Source organism: Ambystoma mexicanum, chromosome 10 (assembly GCF_040938575.1).
Source record: "Ambystoma mexicanum isolate Mex_15411 chromosome 10, UKY_AmexF1_1, whole genome shotgun sequence".
NCBI classification, from domain to species: domain Eukaryota; kingdom Metazoa; phylum Chordata; class Amphibia; order Caudata; family Ambystomatidae; genus Ambystoma; species Ambystoma mexicanum.
In genome coordinates this window covers 1450070986-1450091653 of record NC_090932.1, presented here as the reverse complement: position 1 = coordinate 1450091653, position 20668 = coordinate 1450070986, and the positions used below count along the sequence as shown (strand labels likewise).

Here is a 20668-nt window from a genome sequence, read left to right as displayed (position 1 = left end):
TTTTCTTTAATAATGTCTTTAGCTGACGAAAACATTTGTAGTCCTAGATATTTGATCTTCTTAGGGCACCATTTCATATCATATGGTTGAACCAAATATTTAGTACAACAAATATTTAGAGGTAGAATTTCCAATTTATCCATCAATTTGTAACCTGGTGCTAGTGAAAAACATGATATATAGTCTAGCATATTCTCAAACTTTTTGCAGGATTCTTATGGGATAGAATATCGTCTGCATAGGCTGCCAATTTAACATGTAATTTACCGAAGGTTATTCCTTGGATAGCAGATGTAGTCTTAATAGTTTCTAGAAACGGTTGTAGAGCTAAAATAAATAACAAAGGAGAAAGAGGACATCCTTGTCGTGTACCTCTACCTAAAGAGAAGAAGGGTGACATCTGACCATTCATGAAGATAGAGGTTTTAGGCTTAGAGTAAAGAACTCTTAACATCAATATGAAGGTTTCATGAAGAAATGCCTTTGCAGCGCGTCAAACAAGTAGTCCCATTCCACTCTATCAAATGCTTTTTAGCATCTAAGGCAACAGCTGCATAAGGATAATTTTGAGAGGTTTGCAACTTTCAGGACATCTAAAATAATTCTAATGTTGGGTGCTGAGAGGCTTCCTTTGACATAACCTACCTGATCTTGTGTAATTCAGTTGGGCATAATAAGGCGGTTTGCTAAGATTTTGGTTTAGATTTTACCATCTGTATTGATTAGGCAGATTGGTCTGTAACTTTGTGATAATTCCGGATCCTTAATGGAGTTAATATAGTATAGGGGTGACTGATGATTTAAAATGAGCGTAGAAATTGATGATGAATCCATTTTATCCTGGTCCTTCACATTTTTTAAGTTCATGAATAGCTTTAATAATTTCAAAAGTGATTCAACATTAATAATTGTTTAATTTGTCCATGTAACATTTTGTAGGAAGGCAGCAATGTTTGGATTATTGGGCGTAGAATCAGAAGAGTATAATTGATGATTAAATATATTGAATACATTGATATCTTTTATCTATTAATTTTCTATTACCATTCCAATCTTTTATTGCTGTAATTTTACTTTTTGTTTTGACAAAAGCTAAAGATTTGCCTATTTTATTAGAGAATTGGTAAATTATATTTTTTTCAAAACTCTCTTTATTGGTTTTTACAACATATTAAACGTATTGAACAGCCTCCCCCCTTTCCTTCCACTCTTGAGGCATCGGCAACCTTTCTCGCTTGTCCTCTCCTATAGGGTTCGGTTAGTTCAGGTCCAAGAGTTTTAAAAATATATATATTTTTTTTATTATGCATTTTGTTAATAAACAACTCACCAATTTTACATTCTCATAGTCTGTCTCAAACATTGTCTTGAGCTTCTGTTCAAACATGAACAATCCCTAGCCCACCACAACCCCCCCCCCCCCCCCACCCACCGTGACGAGACTAGAGGAGTCGCAATTAGCATTTATAGAGTTTGGGTTTCCTGCATTTCAGTGGGGTGTCGTGCCCCTGACGTGTTCGTTGGTTATTTATAGATGTTGAGGAAGGGAGCCCATTCCATTTCTCTGCTTGCGGAGATCTTGTAGAGTGCCCCAGTGATGATCTCAATCCCGTATATTTCTCTGGCTTTCCGCGCCCAAGCTGTCTGTCGGTAGTGAGAGTTATTTCCAGTGTATCGTAATGCAAACCCTGGCTGCTAACAGTAAAGTGTGGCGGAGCCTCATCCATCTGCCTTCCTGTTCTTCCAGACCAAATGGGACTAGTAGAGGGTCGAACTCCCTTCCCACCCTGTCAATCCTTTTCATCCATGCCAAAACCTCTTTCCAGAATGCCTGAACTTTCGGCCAGGCCCACCACATGTGCCAGTAGTCTGTGCTTGGTTGCTGCATTCCCTCCAGCATTGAGGGCTAGCTTGATTGAACTTTCTAGCTAGCCATCTTGGATCATAGTGCCATCTATGTAATAGTTTTAGGCCATGCAGTTTGTATAGCGCTGAGATGGAGGTTTTGTGGGCTTATTTTATACATTTGTTTACACAAGTGGTCATTCATTTTGGGGCCAGATCTTTCTCCCCTCTTTTTCTGAGGACTCCGGCTGCATAGGAGGGTCTTGTACAGCTGGGAGATGAAGCCTTTGGTAGAGGAGGCTTCACTTAGTATTTTTTCCAGAGGTGTGCGTTCTCTTTGCAGTTCATCCTTCCATTTGGGGGCTGTCAGGCTCCCCTCGGTTGTAGGAATAGGAATGGTCCAGAGTTGTAGGCTAGTTTCCATTTATTAATGGGAAAAGCATATGTCTCCTTTTATCATCTGTCCTACCCTTTCCAGACCCGCTTCAAACCATTTCTGGAAGCGTTGTGGCACCTGGATTTCATTTCTGAATTGGGGGCTCAGAGGGGTCGAGATACGCGGCTCATGGGTGGGGGCCATGTCGTGTGTCCCTTCATTTCTCTTTTGTTCCACCAGATTTCTAGGAGAGATCCTACTGCATAGTGGTTAATTACTTTGGTTGGGAATGATGATTTTGGGGTCCATAGCCATTCCCCTAGTGCTACTGGCCTTAATAGATGGTTAAACCCCTTGGGCCATCTTCGACTACACTCACCTTCTCTCCTCACATTTCTAATGTCTCTAAGAAGTCACACTGCCAGCTGGACCTCCTCAGAGGTATTCTTCCTTTCCTCTCAATACCTTTAACTCTCTCTTCCTAAATATCTTCCTTCTCAAGCTCTTCGCTCATCCGCCTCCAACTCCCACAGGGTTAGTCGCTTCTACAAGCAGCGAGTTGGTGGCAGATCGCTCGTCTGCTGGGGCCTGCCTCTGGAACAGCCTCCATGCATCGCTGAAACTTGAGGAGAACCATCTCCGCTTCCGGAAGCACCTCAAGACCCTTTCTCTTTGCTTCTGCTTTCTCGCTTTCTCTCCCCTGCTGATCTCCTGGCTGAATCTGATATTGCACTGGTTACCTGGCTACCCTCTGATCTCTGGCACAGCCCCCCCTGCCAGTTGCACACCTGCACTGCCCCTCCCCTGCCCCCCCTTGCACTGCCCCTCCCCTGCCCCCCCTTGCACTGCCCCTCCCCTGCCCCCTCCCCTTGCACTCAGGGGCTGTTTTTCTGTATCTCTACAGCCCCTACTAGCACTTGACACTTGATGTCTGCACTTATCCTTGCACGTTCCACCAGCTCGCTGCACTTTTATTGTCTTATCTTATTGTCATCCTATGTACTGCACTTTTTCACTCCCCTTCCCTCCCTGCACTTGCGCGATCTCAATGCCACCAGGCTTAGTAGGATTGCTGTTTGTGTTCCTTCTGTTCCCGTACCTTGCCTCGTCGCTCCTTGAAACACTTGTGTATAGGCGCGTTATAAATGCCATATCGTATCTTATCATTGCTTGTTTTTGTCACCTCTCGGGTGTGGCGCCAGGGCCCTGATTTGGGCAGCTTGGTAGTATGTGTAGCAGTCTGGGAGTCCAGTTCCCCCTTTCTCCTTACACCGTGTTGTAAGCTATTCCCTGCCTCTTCCCCTGCCACTGAAATTTTAGGAGTTTGGCTTTCAGTTCCTTGAAGTGCTTTCCCAGGATGTCTATGGGAAGCATCTGATACTGATATAGGACCTTGGGGAGGATCACCATTTTGATTGCGTTGAGGTGGCAAAGCCATGATATTGTCAGTTTTTCCCATCTGTCTTGGTCTGTTGTTAGTTCTGACATTAGAGGAGGGAGGTTTGCCTTGTAGAGTTCCTTCCTTTTTCTTGTGAAATTGATATCTGGGTATTTGAGCTTCTGCCGAGCTATTGATATTCCACCTGTGTTTTGGTTCACTGCCGCATGGTTATCTGGGGCGTTTTAAGGGAAAAGAGTGGATTTCTCGGTTTACTTTTAGGCCTGCCCATGTGCCGGATTCTTGTATAGTGTGGAAAACTTTGGGTATTGAAGTCGGGGGATCTGCAAAGTATAGGAGGATATAGTCAGCGTACATGGCAAGTTAGTATTTGTTGCTCCCCACCTTGATCCCTTCTATAGTCCCATCATTTCTGATTGCATTTCCCATGGGTTCTATTGATGGGACATATAGGAGGGGAGGGAGGGGACACCCATGTCTGGTTCCTCTAGATAGGTTGAACTCCTGCAATAGTTTGCCATTTACCATCACTCTTCCCCTGGGTGTTTTTGTATATTGCCTGGATTCCTCTTATAAATCACTCTCCGAAGCCCATGTTCTGGAGTACAACGCAGAGAAACCCCCACTCCACTCGATTGAATGCTTTCTGTGAGTCTAGGCTAAGTAGTGCTTGCTTCCCATCCATCCCCTCAGTGTGTCCATGATATCCAGCGTCTTGCGTGTGGCGTCTGGGTGAATCAGGCGGGGCATGATGTCTTCCATGCGGGAAGCAAGGATCCTTGTGTATATTTTCACGTCCGTATTTAACTGTGATATTGGACGGTATGACTTGCAGCATGCAGGGTCTTTTCCAGCTTTGGGGATACATATTATGTGAGCTTGTGTAAAGGATGGTGGGGCCTGACCCGTAACTTGTATGTGGTTAAATAGTTTGGCCATGTGTGGGGCCAGGATGTCTGAGAATTGTTTGTAGAAGCCCATGGTATATCCATGTTTCCCTGGTGCTACTCCCTGCGGGAGACACTTTATTGCTGCCTTTGTTTCTTCGGTGCATATGGGAGATTCGAGAAGAGCCTGTTCTGTCTTAAACAGGTGTTAGCTTCGCCCTGGTAATGTAATCTTGCATCTCTCTCTGTCCCAGTGCCCTCCGTAGAGTAAAGGTCCTTATAATATTGAGCAAATTGGTTAGCTATTTCCTCTGGCATTGTGGCACGGCCTCTTTCTTGTGTCCTAATCCTTCCAACCCATCTCTCGGCCCTCTGAGCTCTCCGTCTAGCCGCTAACATCTTATCCGCCTTATTCCCCTTTTCATAGAATTTTTTGCTTTAAGAATTTCAATTTTCGCATTGTCCTCAATCCCCAGCACTTTTACTTCCTCCCTTTTTTTTTTGTTTGTGTTTCTAGGTGTTCCTTCGGTAAGTCCCCTGGGCATTCCGCATGTCTTCCAGACTCGATATTTCCTTTGCCTGCTTCTCCTCCTGGAGCCTCCATTACCCTTTTCTTCCTAGCCCCCTCCCTCATCAGTAGTTCCCTCCATGTGGCCTTCCCTTCTTCCCATACTGTTGTGATTCCCACCGCCCAGTTGTCGTTTATTTTGAAATATTCCTCAATTGCGGCCTTTAGTTCCTGAGCAAAGAGTTTGTCTTGCCACAGGAGCTCATTGCAGCGCCACTTGGGGTCCCAGCCCAATCCCTCCATGTCTAGAGTAGCGGTAACCATAGTGTGATCCGACCAGGCCACTGGTCAGATGGCACTTCTCCTGATTCTTGGGTGGAGTTACTTATCGGCCAGCAAGTAGTCAATTCTTGTGAAAGTTTCATGGACGCTAGACCTAAATGTGTCCCTTCTTGGGTTCTGTGATCTCCATGCATCCACAATACCTCCCTCTCTCAAATTTTTCCTAAATCTATCTCATATGGCGTTTGGGAGTCCCTTGGGTTCCACCCGTGTGGGTTGTCTATTTGTGGTTCCGCCCATGTATTAAAGTCCCCTTGTATGACTATGGGGCCATCGCACCTACCCACAATGGTGGCCAGGGCCTCATCATTAAAATCGCATTGTCCCTGGTTTGGTGTGTATATAATCCTGCTAATGTGATCTGGGTGCCGTCCCATTCTCCCTGGACCAGTAGGAGCCTACCTCCGATCAATGCGTGCACCTCTGGGTTTGTCAGTTTAATTTGCTTTTGTAGTATTAAGCCCCCCCCCCCCCTCGGTGGAGGCCCAATATGTTTGACCTCCCCCCCCCCCCAGCCCCCCAACACCCCTCATCAGCCTTTATTATCCTGCTTTAAGTCTGGTCTCTTGAATGAAGAGAACGTAGAGTATGGCTCTTTCGAACTCCCTCATGCCTAGTGGCCTTTTGGTGGGAGAGTTCAGCCCCTTGACGTTCAGTGTGCCCACTTTAAGGTGGTAGTCCCTGGCCATGATCTGGAGTACCCTTCCATTCCTATGTTGGGGGTCCCCCTCTCCGGTCCTCCTCTTCCTCGTTCATCTACTTTACTTGCATGTGGCCCTGTCCCGTGTATTCTATTTTGCTTTACCTCCATTTCCCCCCTCACCCCCTTTGTTGGAACTGTAAACATAACTAAACGAATGTGACCACAGTCTCGACCACAGTCTGAAGTCCCCGAGGTTGAGACGCTGTCTCAAAACTGAGGGCCTCTAGATTTTGAGCTCACCCCTCACCGGGGAAGCCCTTGAGTAATCCCTTGCCCTTCTCTCTGTACCTTGCGAAGCTTCTTTGTTATTTTGCCAGGCTTCTTTGTTATTTTGCCAGGCCTCCCCTTTCACGGTTCAGGGCTGCTGTGAAGTCGGTGGGGACGCCAGTTTAACATATTTTCTTCCCACCTTACTTCTCTTTCGCCTTTGGGGTTGTGATTCTGTGTGGTGGGATCTTGGCGAGTGGGTCCCTCGGGGGCCTGATGGGCCTCTGGTGTCCATGGTCTCCATTAGATGTTTCAATACTTGCTTTGCTTCCTCTTGCGTGGTGATTCCATAGTCTTTTCCTTTGGCTTTGAATGTCACTGCAAAGGGATAGCCCCAGCTATACCGGATTCCCTGCTCGGTGAGCCAAGTGGTATGGGGTCTGCATTGTCCTGGTATATCTTAATTTTCAAGCCTTTGTACTAGTTACCTTCTACCTGCTTCGCCCCGAGGAGAACCTCAGATTTTTCTTTGTGGTGTAATAATTTCGCAATTACTGAGCGTGAGCCTCCTCCAAATGGCCTTCCTCCTCTATGTGCTCTGTCCATTTGTACCATTTTACCTCCCTCCGCCTTGAATAAAAGGTTGACTGTCCTGTACTGTGATCTCAATCTGAGGTGGGTGTCGCCCCGTCTGTTTCTTACAGACCGATTATTCTGATATTCAATATCCTTTCTCTGTTCTCCATGGCCTCCATTTTGAGGGTGATTTCTTCTTCTCTTGAAACTTCATTCATTCTTGTGTTTAATTTCCACCAGGTCCATATTGACCTGGTTGTTTTCCAGATCTTCTACTTTTCCTTCTATCATTTCAACTTTCTCTCTTAATTCCGATATGGAGGTTTTTATATCAGAGTGTAGGGCCCTGATCTCCGACAATCAGCCTCGCAATGTCCTCTTTGGTGGAAGTCTCATTTTGGGGGTGGCCTCCGCTTTGAACACCTTCTCTCTTCTGTATTGTTGGAGTTTATCCTGGCCTCTTGTGGGGTTGGGGGTCCGCAGTAAGAACCTTTCCCCTTGTGGTGGCTCAATTGTAATGTTGGGGGGAGAATCCCCTGCAGTTTTTTTACTTGCTTTCCAGTCTTTTCCTTAGCTTTTGTTCTATTTTTTTCCTGGGGTCGGCAGGTATTGCTGGTTTTTCTTTAGCAGCACTCTGGTGGGAGGTTTTCGAGGGGATTGTGTCCTCCGACGTATTCCATATCTATGACAGTAATCACCCGAAGCTGTGCTGCTTCGGCAAATCTTTCGGCGTCTGCGTCGATGACGTCGATACGCCGCCCTTGAGGACCTCCTCTGACGGCAGACGTCACTGGATGTTATAAGTAGGATGCACCACGCCCGTAGCCTCAGTTCCGTTTTTTCCGTGAACGTGTTCGCTTCAGAGATCTCGGCGTGCCTCGACTCTTTGGAGTTTGTTCTTTCGGTTCTTCGAACCTGTTCGTTTGTGAAGAAAAAGTTCTTCGAGATGTCTACCTCTTCTTCCACCCCGCGTCCGGGCTTCAAGAAGTGTGCGGACTGTGGGTACAAGATATCGGTGACGAACGCGCACAACGCCTGCCTCTGGTGCCTCGGGGAGGCCCATGACATGGATGATTGTTGACTGCCAGTCACTTACGTCCAAATCCTTGCGGGAGCGCAAGAAGACTCGGTCGGTAAGGTGTTCAAGCCCCGGAAGTCCACGGGGCTTTCGACAGACATTTCGAGGGGCGACTCTCCGCATCGTTGTCGGAAGTCCAGTGGGTCGCGGTCCCGGAGTGGGTCCCGCCACTCCTCTGCCTCTTCGAGGCACTCCCAGAAGCGCCGTCATCGGTTGCCTTCCCCGTCCTCATCCGAGGACTACGCCCGTCGGCGGGTCGCTTATCCCACCAAGCATGCGACTCCGGAGGAATGGGCTTCCTTCGTTAAGAAAATGCTAGTGATTCTCGAATCGCAGGGCTCTGGTCCGTCCGCGCCTCCGAGTGGGGTCGGTCGTGATCGGACTAGACACTGCTCGTACGCCTTCGGGCTCGGGTGGTCGGCACGATTTGCGGGAACGGTCCCGCTCGGACAAGGGGAATCGTTCTAGTCATGCCCGTTCCAGGTCTCGGTCCTCGACGTGCTCCAGGCCGTGTGCACCTGTGATGTCTTCGAGGAAGATGTCGACGCCTGTGGCGTGAGGTCGTCGAGGGACTCTCTCGAGGCTCCGCCTCCGAGGAAGTCTTCGGCGCCCAGGCTGTCGAGGGACACGCTCGGGGCTCCGCCCTCGAGGCCTGTGTCGATGCCGTTGATGCTGTCAGCGCTGCGTTCGGCAATGACGCCGATTCACTCGATGCCTTTCGAGGCTGGTTCGACGGGGGTACCCCGGGGCCCGGTGGAACCCCCAAGAAAGGCTCTGGCCAAGGCCAAGAATGGCTCTGTTCCCCATTCTGCGCCCACTTTCCACCATCTTGAGTACATTTCGGAGGTGAATGAGGGCTCTGATGATGGCATGGTTCCTGATACGGTGCCAGATGAGATTCTCTCGGGCCATAGCCAGATTGAGGACCTGTGTCAGTCCCTGCACAACGCCAGTGGTCTGGACACCTCTCCGGAGGTGGAGTTTGTAGGCCTGAGCCTGGCACCCATGCCGACTCCTCGGGCGCCTTATGTCTAGGGTCACCGAGTACTAGGGGTGGTCTGCTCCCCCAGGGGATTTTCTTCAGGATGACCTCATGGATATCCTCGACCAAGGTCCACCAACTGACCCGGTACTGCCGTTCCATATGGCTCTACAGAGGAGGGTGGCGACGGCTTGAACTGCTCCGGAGAGTCTCCCGGCAGTGGGCAAGTCTTTGCCATGAAAATACCGCCCAGCCAGTAGTGACCCCTGCTACTTGACCAAGCACCCCACTCCGGAGAGTTTGGTGGTGCAGGCGGCTACGGCCCCAGCAAAGCGGGCGTCGTATCCTACCATCCCTCCTGATGGGGACGACAAGCGTTTTGATGGTTGGGCGACGAAAGTGTTTTCTTCAGGGGGGGTATGGCTCTTCGGGCGGCCTACTCCGTATGTGCCTTGTCACGTTTCATGCACACTCTGTGGAACTGTTTCCTTAGCGGCTGAACATATTCCCGAAGGGAACGAACGGGATGGTTTTCTTGCTATGGTCCTGGATGGCAAGGATGCCATGTGTGATGCCGTTCAGTCGGGTATGGACATGGCAGATTGCGTCAGCCGGTCCATGGCGGCGAGCACCGTAATACGCAGGTTTGCGTGGTTGCGGAAGTCGGGGTTTGCTCCTGATGTGCAGGCCCGGCTCCTCAACATGCCCTTTGATGGTGTCCATCTTTTTGGCAGCAAGGCTGACGAGGGCCTTGAGAGGTTGCAGACATCCAAAGCTGCAGCGAAGTCGTTGGGCACTGCAGTTTGCCAACCTGTTAGGGAGAATTGTCTGTTTAGGCTGAATTTCCTAACCTAGTGAGTCCCCCAGCAGCTTTGCTGGATTTTTGGGTTTTATTTTCTCCTGCCAAGAGTGAGACTCTTTTACCCTCACTATTGGACATGATTTGAGTGCGTTTCTTTGAATCTAGATGTGTTTAATGGGCTATGGGGTCTTTTACTCCATAGGGTTTCATGTGTTTTTGTGATATGTGTTACACAGCATCCTCCGTGCAGTAACACAGGGGTGTCATAGTGACCCCCCCAGTATAGACTCCATACCCTGGGACTGACTACTGTCTCCCAGGGCATGTAAAGTCACCATTGACTTTACTAGTCTTAAATTCTGAACAGAACCAGTACAAACCATCATATTGTGGACGTACTGGCTGGGGCAATTCGATTGCCCCAGGGTCTGTTAGTCGAGGGGGCACGTCTCCGTCCCCCCTGATCGAGTTTTGGCTGGTGGCGGTGGATACTACTTTTTATATTCAACCGCGAATATTTTCCTATGGGATTTCCCATTGCTTTAGGCTACTATCTTTATTTAATTATTTAAGGTAGCCTCGAACATACCGCCGGTTTATTTAATGAATATTAATTCTCCGGTTGGTATTTTTTGCCAAAACTTGATTCTAAAATGGCGTTTGTGTTTTCTTCTGTGACTCCAACCCAAGTCGAGCCCTTTGTTCCACTTTTTGGCGGGCTTCTCCACAGAAGCCCTCCAAAGTGGTGCCACTATGTCTGGGGTACTTAGGAAGGGTGGAGGGGAATTTAGGTACCCTGGACTGAGTTGTCTAGGCAACTCAAGTCGCACTCCGTCCTGATTGGCCCAAGTGGTGAGCCGGCCGGCTCACCACTTAGCATGTTTGAGTGACAGCTAGGCTGAGTGAATGGGGGTTTGCTGCATAAAATCAGAGCTTTGGGGACTGGAACTTCAGAAGTCGCCACAGGACCTAAGAATCCGACGAGGGAGAAGCTGAGCCGACCTGCCAAGACACCACGACCGGTGGAGCCCTGCTGGACCGTCTCACCACTTTTCCCAACGACAGAGGAGATCTCCCGCCGGAGGGTCTTCCGTTGACTGGTGGGGATAACCAGTTTCACCTTCTTTTCGCTTTCCCGACGTATCTCGTGGCCGCCTTGCCCGTGCTAAGCAACCCGGCAACCGGGATACCACGTTTTACCACGACCGCGAGATAAAGGTACCACCTTTTACCGGAAATCTCTGCGGCTGGTTTCTGCCCTGGTAGCCCAACGACCTGCATCATTTCTCCACGTCGAGATCTTCTCTTCCCCTGGACGACGACACAACTTGCAACCACTACCAGGAACAACTGCCACCGCTGGAGGATCCTTCCCACTTAAGGTACCGTGTCCCACCTGGCTTCCCTTGCAACCGACTGTACGGGGTAGATATAGCCCCCGGCTTTCGAACCTGGGTTAGCCTGGGACACCTTGGCTAAACTTTTCTAAGCCTCTCTAAACTCTTTTCTGAACCCTCTGCAAGACTTTCTAAGCCTAGTGACCCTGTGTGATCTTGGCCGCATTTGTGCTCTGCTCTCTCTAAGAGTGGGCCCAGCCTTTGGACTTTGGCTCACCAGTGACTTTTTGCTCTCTGCCTTGCTAATAGTGTTCCTGAATCGTAGAGTGGTGTAACCCTGCATATTCTGTCTTTTTCCCCTCCCTTTTTCACAACCTTAGTAGAGTGCAATCTAGTTAAGCGCTCACCTCTGTTTGAAAATAAGTGGTGTCTTACTGTGATTTTCTAAAAAGGGAAAAAGGGGTGTATATATCATAATAGTAACTGTGTTTAGAATATTTTACAATAAGAGTGCTGGAGTGTTTCAACTGTGTGGTTATAAATAAATAATTATATACTTTGATACCAAAGCTCTGGTCAGTGTTTGTATTATTGTATCTGAGTGCCTATTGAGTATACTTCGCATACTGCCTAACTCTTCTTGAGGGAAGTCTGACTGCTCAGCCACAGCTACCAGGTAAATCTGGGTGGTACAGACTGCTACCAAGTGGGTTTACTGCCAACACCTGTAGCCTTAAATCTTTTGCAGTGTTCCCTAAGGAAACTGCACAGGTTTCTGCCTAACACAACCTCTGCCTTTTCGTCCTAGGGGACAGCAATGGAGGGGAGGTTCCTTTCGTTATTACTTATCCTTTGGTAAAGGGAGAGGAACTGCCAGTCAAAGGGGTCGCAAAAGGAGTGCCAGAGGTGGAAAGCAAGGTACTCGAGGTGCCAAGGCCGCTCGGGCATTTGCCTCTTCGCCCTCAGGCAACGCCGCAGCCGCTTCAGCTCAGCCATGAGGCCATGTCCCATGGTTCGCCGGTTGCGGGAAGGCTGGCGCAGCATCTTGTCGAATGGCGTGCCATTACTTCAGATGTGTGGGTTCTGGAGATCATAGCCCACGGCTACTGTCTTCCCTTTCGGCAGAGACCTCGCGACAATCCAGCGGGGAATCTCTCGTTGCAGAGCCCAGAGCCGCTCCTTGTGCAGGAGGTTCAAGCCCTGCTGGAGAAAGGCGCCATAGAACTGGTGGTGCCTGTAGCGGAGAGGAACAAGGGATGGTATTCCCCTTATTTTTTGATTTCCAAGAAAGACGGGGGATTGAGACCCATCATGGACTTGCGCGGTTTGAACAAACTCCTCAGGAAGGAAGTTCAAGATGGTTACTCTCTCTCAAGTCCTCCAGGCCCTTCAACTTCAGGACTGGTTGGTGTCTCTCAACCTCAAGGATGCTTATTTTCATGTGCCGATCCATCCAAAGCACAAGAAGTACCTGAGGTTTGCGGTTGGCGACTCGCACTTTCAGTTTCGGGTCCTGCCGTTCGGATTGACCTCCGCCCCGAGGGTCTTCACCAAGCTCATGGTAGTGGTGGCAGCGCATCTCAGGAAATGGGGGATTCACGTCTACCCCTACCTGGACGATTGGTTGATCAGGGCGCGCTCTCCCGAGCAAGTCCTGGATCATCTGTCCGTCACCTGCCACTCCCTCCACAAGCATGGCTATTCCCTCAATTTAAAGAATTCCCACTTGACGCCAACTCAAAGGCTCCAGTACATCGGAGCAGTGCTCGACACGTCCCTGGGGCAGTGTTTTCCTCCCCAGGTAAGCTCATCACATTCAGCAGATGGTGCACAAGTTTCAGCATGCCCAGAGACTCCCAGCATTCGAGGTCTTGAGATTGCTCGGCCTCATGGAATCCTGCATTCTTCTGGTGCCAGAGGCCAGGTTGCGGATGAGATCTTTGCAATGGGCACTCAAGCTCCAGTGGTCTCAGTCCTCCGGCAGGATGTCGGACCCCGTTCAGGTGCCATCCTCTGTCGCCCAGGACCTTCTGTGGTGGGCCTTCGAAGGCAATCTGATGAAGGGGACTCCATTTTGGCTACCATGGCCTGAGGTGACGATCGTGACGGACCCATCCAGACTCCATATCAATCTGTTGGTGCTGAGGGCCGTCAGGCTTGCCCTGAAGGCTTTTCTGCCGACTGTGCGAGGAAAGAATGTCCTGATCCTGACGGACAACACAGTGGCCATGCACAACCTCAACAAAAATGGGGGCAGGGTCACTTCCTCCGTGCAGGGAGGCGATGCAGTTCTGGTTCTGGGCAATCCAGCAGGAAGTTTCGATCTCGGCAGTTCCTCTGGCCGGAGACGAAAACGAGACGACGGATGCTCTGAGCAGGCAGAGCGCAATCTCTCATGAATGGGAGTTGGCTCAGGAGATTCTCCTGGAGATCTTCGTCCTTTGGAGGACCCCTCAAGTGGATATCTTCGCCTCCAGTGTCAACCGGAAGTGCGAGAGGTTCTGCTTGCGGGAATTTTCTCCAAAAGGAGCCTTAGGAGACGCGTTCGTGGTGGAGTGGTCATTCCCACTGCTGTACGCGTTTCCTCCAGTCCCCGTCATCCCGCAAGTGTTGCGGAGGTTACGTTCCCGGATGATCCTCATTGCTCCGGCGTGGGCCCAGAGGACGTGGTACCCGGACCTTCTAGACTTGTCCATCTGCCCTCCACGTCGTCTTCCCTACCGAGACGATCTGCTCTCACGGGAGTGGGGTCAGGTTTTCCATCCAGAGGTCAGATCCCTCAACCTTGACGCTTGGTTTCGTAAAGGTTGAGGTATAAGGATTGGGACCTACCTGAAGACATGATGGAGGTGTTGCTTTCGGCCAGAAGGCCCTTAACCAAGTCCTTGTACTGTTGCCGTTGGAAAAGGTTCTGCGACTGGTGCAGGGTTAAGAATGTGGATATGTTTTCATGTGACATTCCTGTGGTTCTGTCTTTTTTTGCTTTCTTTAGCCCACGGGCTTGCAAGTGGGTACCGTTAAAGGTTACCTGGCGGCGCTGTCCATATTTAAGCGCTCGTCTGAAGAGTGTTCTTATTTTAAAATACCTTTTTATTTTCTCAGTTTCTAAAAGGGCTCACTAATGTGTTCCCTCGTCACCTTTCCAGGTGCCCGGTTGGGATTTGAACCTTGTGCTCAAGTTTCTGATGGGTGCTCCGTTTGAGCCTTTGCATTCGTGCCCTTTGAGACTGTTAACTCTTAAAACTGTATTTTTGGTTGCGGTCACTTCCGCTCGCAGAGTGAGTGAGTTACAGGCACTTTCAGGTAAGCCACCCTTCACTGTATTTAATAAGGACAGGGTTGTCCTTAGAGTTAGTCCTTCCTTTCTTCCGAAGGTGGTGTCGGAATTTCATTTAGGCCAGGAGGTTATTCTTCCTGCATTTTATCCTCCTCCCCATCCTGGTAAGGAAGAGGAGAGGCTCCATATGCTGGATCCTAGGAGAGCTTTAAGCTTTTATATTTCGCGCTGTTACTAAGCAGACTTTGTCTCGCTGGATTATTCTGGCAATTTCTGAATGTTACCGCTTGGCGGGTAAGGACCCACCGGTCAGCTTGCGGGCCCATTCTACCAGGCGTATGGCTGCCTCTACTTCCCTAAAAAGGGGTGTTCCTATTCGTAACTTCTGTGGCTTCGGTCCATACTTTTGTACGTCACTACTCCCTCGATTCTATCCGTGGGCAGGATCTGGCCTTTGGCAAGGCGGTCCTTTACAATTTGATTGGGCATTCTAAATTTCTGTATTCTAAATTCTTTTCCCACCTCTTTGCATTGGTACTGCTTTGGGAGTCTGTCATAGATATGTCATAGATATGGAATACGTCGGAGGACCCAATCCCCTCGAAGAACAAGTTACTCTCTTACCTGGGAACGTTCTTTCGATGGGATGGTCCGACAACGTATTCCATATCGCTCCCTCCCTGCCTTCCCCGCTACAGAATTTCTTATGCGATTTAGCTTACATTTCCGCAAGGCTTTGTGTGGTCAGACTGGCAGAAGACTGGTGCCACACGTTCTGGGAAAAAACTACAACTGAGGCTACGGGCGTCGTGCATCCTACTTATAACATCCAGTGACGTCGGCTGTCGGAGGAGGTCCTTGAGGGCGGAGTATCGAAGTCATGGACGCAGACGCCGAAAGATTTTCTGAAGCAGCACAGCTGTGGTGATTACTGTCATAGATATGGAATACGTCGTCGGACCATCCCATCGAAAGAACGTTACCAGGTAAGAGAGTAACTTGTTCTTCTAGTGGAGTCTTTCCCTCCTGTATTGGGGGATCTTTCTATTCAGATGGACTAGAGGTATTGCTTTTCCTGTAATTTGTGCAGTTTCACTCTGGTATGAGCAATTGCGTGGGGGGTCCCAAGGTCATTTGGGGGCCTTTCGCTGTTCTCTCCTATTTGCCCCTTTAATTAGTCTTTTCTCTTTAGAGTAGTGGGGAGTCCTCGCTGTGTCTGAATCCTTTAAGGGGTGTCTCTTCAGCCACTTGCACAGAGCTTAGGTGACGGGGCCGGTGTGTCGCACTTTTTTTTAAAAAACATTTTTATTTTACAACATAAACAACAATTCACACTTAATCATCAACTTCACAATTTCACTTCCCTACCCCCAACCCCCTCCTTATCTTAGGCCTACACCCCACTTTTTACACCTTTCACTGTACATGTCCTACAGTAGTTTCATTTTCCGGGCTCTCCATCAGTTCTTGTGACTTGCGTTCCGAGGCTGTAAATTCTGCTATGTGCAATCTCCATACTTGTACCCCTCTTTCCCCTTGTTCTTCATCTCTGCTGGATGCCTCTTGCCACACTGGTCTCTGCGTTAGCCCATTTTAACAAGTCCTTCCACTACACCTGAGCAACGGGTCTGGTTTGTGCTTTCCACCCCATCGCTATTCTGTTTAGCCAGAATATACACCAAATCTTTCAGTTTACTCATGTGTTTAGCTTGCTTGGGTCTCGGGAACCCTCTTAACAGGCAGGCCGTAGGAGACTCTACATCTAGCATGATTTCCGATTGCCAACAATTGTGCCACTTCCCTCCAGAATCTGCTGATTTCTATGCACGCCCAAAACATATGCACTAGGTCTGCATTCCCTTCCCCACATTTTGGGCACACCTGGATCCCTGTTGTGTCGCACTTATGTCCTGGTGGGGGTTGTTTCCCCCTTGCTGTATAATTATATTTGTCCCCCTGTTTGGTATGGGCCTGTCTGTTCCCACCCACCTATCCCAGGCAGGTTTCCTTCCCGCTAGGTGTCTGGGCCCCCTAGAGGGGCAGGGACCCCATTGTACCAGTGGTGGGGGGTCCTCCGCCTCCTAAGTCTCTGAATCACCTTACTGCGCTGCAGCTACATGGTGGGGCTCAGCAGGGTTGCAGGTGATTCCCACTTATTTCGCTGTGTGCTTCTGTGTCTCTGGTGGCGGAGGGGGGGGGGGGGCTCTCACCTGCTGTAATCGCTCCTCGTTGCTGTCGGCGGAGCTCTCCTTGGGCGTCGCTCCTCCAGGGTCCGTGTGAGCTGTCCTCTTCCCCGGGGCGCTGGTGATGTCGCGCCTCTGGAGTATCGTTGTTTTCCTCCTCACTCTGGCTGGAGCACCGGGTGGAGTTTCTGCTGCAATGGCAATCCGGGGGACAGCCGCGCAGGCCTCTGCTTCCTGCCACGGGCCATGCTACGTTCAAGCTGGGTGTTTGGAGTCTCCTCCACTCCGGTCTTGGTTAGGTTCACGTGGGCTTTTGCTTCCCACTGTTTACGTCGCGGCACCGGGTGGGACATTCAGTCGTCCTCCTTCCTCGCAATTGCCTTAAGTGTCTTTGGGGTATACGTCCCGCCGCTCAATTGCTTCTCAGCTTGGTGCCTTCAGTGGGTCATTTGTGTGGAGGCCCTGCCGGGGGGATGGGCACCTCGCACCGGTTCTTCCTCAATTCGGGGACCCGTTCTTATCACCCCTACCTTCACCAACGTTTCACCGTTTCAGCCTTGGGATTCAAACATTATACCCAGTCCTGGATTAGCTTACTCTCCTCTTTTGTTTCCTCAGTGAGCAGAGCTGAGGTTCAGGCAGCCATTGCCTTCCGCGCCCCCTAATGGTCTCCCCAACCTTTGGGGGAACCATTGGGCTATATAGTTCTTTCAGAAAGACCAGAGTCTCTCACCAGTCGGTTGCAAATTTACTCTGGTGGTGGTTTATAGCGTACGTGGCCCATTTTAGCGCCACCAGCTCCCAGACCTTGCGAAGCCACTCTTGGTACGTCGGTTCCCTTTCATTTTTGGGCGATGAGGGTCATTGCTGCCAGTGTCAGTACCATCCTAGCCTTTTCCCGGCATATTGTCACCCTCTTCCCCCTGGCTCTGTCATGCCCTTTCCCCAAATGCCTGAGCCTGTAATGCCTCCCTCCAGAACGGCTTCATCCTGGGGCATTTCCACCATGTGTGCCGTGCCCTCTTCCTCGCCCCCCCCCCCCCAACATCCCCTCCAACATTCTTTAGATGAGCTTGGGTACATGCTATGCAGGCGAGTGGGCGTGTAGTGCTATCCGTACAGTACCGTATACCATGTTTCTTGGAGTTGTACCACCCTAGCTACTTTGGGTACTCTTCTCCAGAGCTTTTCCCACTCCTCTTTGCCATTACCTGCCCCGTCAATTGCTCCCAGCGAGCCATGTAGGGCCAGTTTAATCCAAGGGGTGGGGGTGGGGGGGGGGGTCGAGGTTGTCCAATAGTCTATACAAATTTGAAATAAGTCCTTTTTGATGGTTCATGTGTCACCAGGAACCTTTCGAATGGGGTTACTTGGTGAGTCGCCGCTGCCCTAATTTCCCCATTCAGTATCCAGTGCCTTTATTTGAAAGTACCTGTGTCTCTCCCCTTCCTCTATCCTGAAGTCCTGTTTGCACTCCAGAAAGGAGCAGCCCCTTGGATCCTGATACATATGCTGTATCCTCCTGCAGCCCCCCTCCTGCCATTTCTCAAACGCCCCCTGTTCCATTCCTTCTGGGGGGTGGGTCCTTATTGTTAAAAATCTGTGTAAATGGGGACAGGAAAGTGGTGATGCCCTGCTTCTTCGCCAATCTGTCCCATGTATCTTCCAACAATTTGGTTATGATGCGCTTGTACAACAGGTGTTTTGACCTGAACTGTCTTGGCAGCCATAGGACATCCCTCAAATCTTCTTGTGCAAGGGCTCTATCAATCTTAACCCATTGCTTCCCTTCCTCCCCGCGGAACCATTCTGTTATCACTGGCAGTTGTGCCGTGTCATAGTATTGTTGAAAGTTGGGAAGAGCCAATCCCCCCCCCCCCTCCCCTCACCCCCCTTTTTGGGGCCCTCAACAGGTGGTGACTGATTCGTATCTTTTTCCCCTCCCAGATGGAATTGCTTTTTACTTTCTCCAGTTCCCTGAAATAGCTTGTGGGTATTGCCAATGGAATCGTTTGAAATAAGTAGAGCAGGGGGCGTGGACAACTGAGGACACTGACGGATGCCTCCTCTGTGAGGCCATGCTCCCTGCTGGCCCTGGGCCCCAGATTCCCCTCTGGCAAGTTTTGTTCCCCCAACGATGGTCCCCAGGGGTGTCTGAACGCCTGGGGCACCCACTGAGAGAGTTTGCTGCGTTGGGATGCCTGACATCAGCCAGAGCTGGGAACGAATTGCCACTGCGCGGGCTGCGCCTATCGCCAAGATGGCAGCCAGTGCCTCAAGGGGCTGCGGAACAGAGCCCCGGGGGAGCCCTGAATGAAGCTCGCCGGAGGTCAAGAATTGCAGCGGAGGCTTGCTGTGGGCTGCGCGTCGTGCAGACGGATAGGAGTGGGGTCGGTTAACCCTTCTAGCCTGGAAAATTAGCCCCGTATGGTGGCTTGATGCCCCTACCCTGTGCCTCCGGCGGGAAGACTGACTGCGGGGAGGCCGAAATGGCGGCGGGCAGCGAGGTGCCCATTCAAATAAGGAGGCGCTGTGCGAGCCGGAAACGCAGAGGGAGGCGGAGAAAGCCAGGCACTCCCTGGAGCGTTGGGCCATTCGGGACCATCATTGGTGCATCGCGGTTAGAGGCTGACTCTGGACACCTCAGCACCTGATCAGACAGCCTGGAGCCCCCCGTGGGGCGAAATGGAACACTGAGCCTGGGAATGGACACTGGCTCATGTTGGCAGCCCCTCCTTATAGGCTAAACAGGAATCCTTAGGACTGCATGACAGGGGAAACAAAGGGCCCAGCTGCGAATGCAAACAAGATAAGGTCCCCCCTCTGTGAACTGTGACTCACAAGCTCTGTATATTGAGAGCCTCTTCGTCCTTTCAGCACGGGTCAATGGGCACCCACAGCATGAATGGATTCCTGACGCCACACTGCATAACGGAGAAATGGTGAGCCTAACACAGGAAACGCAATTGAGGCAGTAAAATAGGGGGGGCATCCGAGACTGCAACGAGCTGCACATCTGCATTTCTGCATGGTTGAGGCAACGGCGGGCCGGCAGCAAATTTGAGGCTGCCGACGCGGGACAGGCCCTGACTACTGAAGGCACGAATAAAGCAGAGGCACGGGCAATAGCTATGTAGACCACTATGTCCAAACAGTCAGCGAAGCTGAAGGTAGCCGCGTCGTGGATTGGCTCAGAACCAGAAATGTTCGATATTGGTGGGCATTTCCAGCCGGGCTCCGCTTTGAGTGGAAGGGGCAGCGATCTACAATTACAAAGGAGGAAGATATGGATGAGCTCATGAGGGAAGGAAATGAAGCCAATATCGGGGATAAAGATGGAACCTTGCCTGCAAACAAGGAAAGAGCGGTGGCACCGGAGAGGGAGCGATGGAGACTAGCACGGCCGAAGGGCCGCTACAAAGCACCCAAGCCTGTGGACCCTACATGAAAGCCACTTGCTGATGGGGCAGCCAGAAGACTATCCCCCAAAGATAAAGGGTCAACCTGGAATTATGAGTGGGGGGGATGCTAAGTTTGCGGGGATGATATAATCGTGCTCCAGTTATAGTGGAAGTGACTGTTAAAGTTTGGGGGGTGGTTACAAGTTTGGTAGTTAGGAGTGAAAGACATTAATATAGTAATTTGGTTAAAGGCACGCACAGCTCAGGCGACGATCACAAGGGGGTGGATGGACCCAATAATATGCAAGAAGGGGCTCATCTGCACCTCAATCATGGCTGACCTAAAGTTGGTTTGAGAGACCTTTTGTAAAAAGGGACCCAGAGGGCAGATACCTGGTGGTGGGCGGGATGTTGATGGACCAGCAGGTTACCTTGGTGGCAATCTACGCTCCCAATGACGGACAAGACCAGTTTCTATTAGGGCTGTTGCCCAAGATTGCAGAGTGGGGGAAAGGGCAGATCTTGGTAGGGGGAGATTTCAATGGCGTAATGGACGCCTTGATTGATTAAAACCCTCCCGGCCACCTCCAATGACAGCACTTACAGACTTTCCCTAGCCCGATTCCTCAGAGAATTACATCTGATTGAAACCTGGTGGTGGTTCTTCCCCAGGACAAAGCCTCCACCCACTATTCTGCTGCACATAGAGGCTTCTCGTGGATCGATGTGGTATTAGTTCTGGATACCATGATCCCACAGGTTACA

The 20668-nt window shown here is 50.4% G+C and overlaps 1 protein-coding gene across 1 annotated transcript in view; it reads left to right on the top strand.

Moving 5' to 3' along the window:
• The window catches only part of ALDH2 (aldehyde dehydrogenase 2 family member), a 742177-nt gene that overhangs the window by 242810 nt on the left and 478699 nt on the right, over nucleotides 1-20668 (top strand). The gene's annotated exons all lie outside the window — the stretch shown is intronic.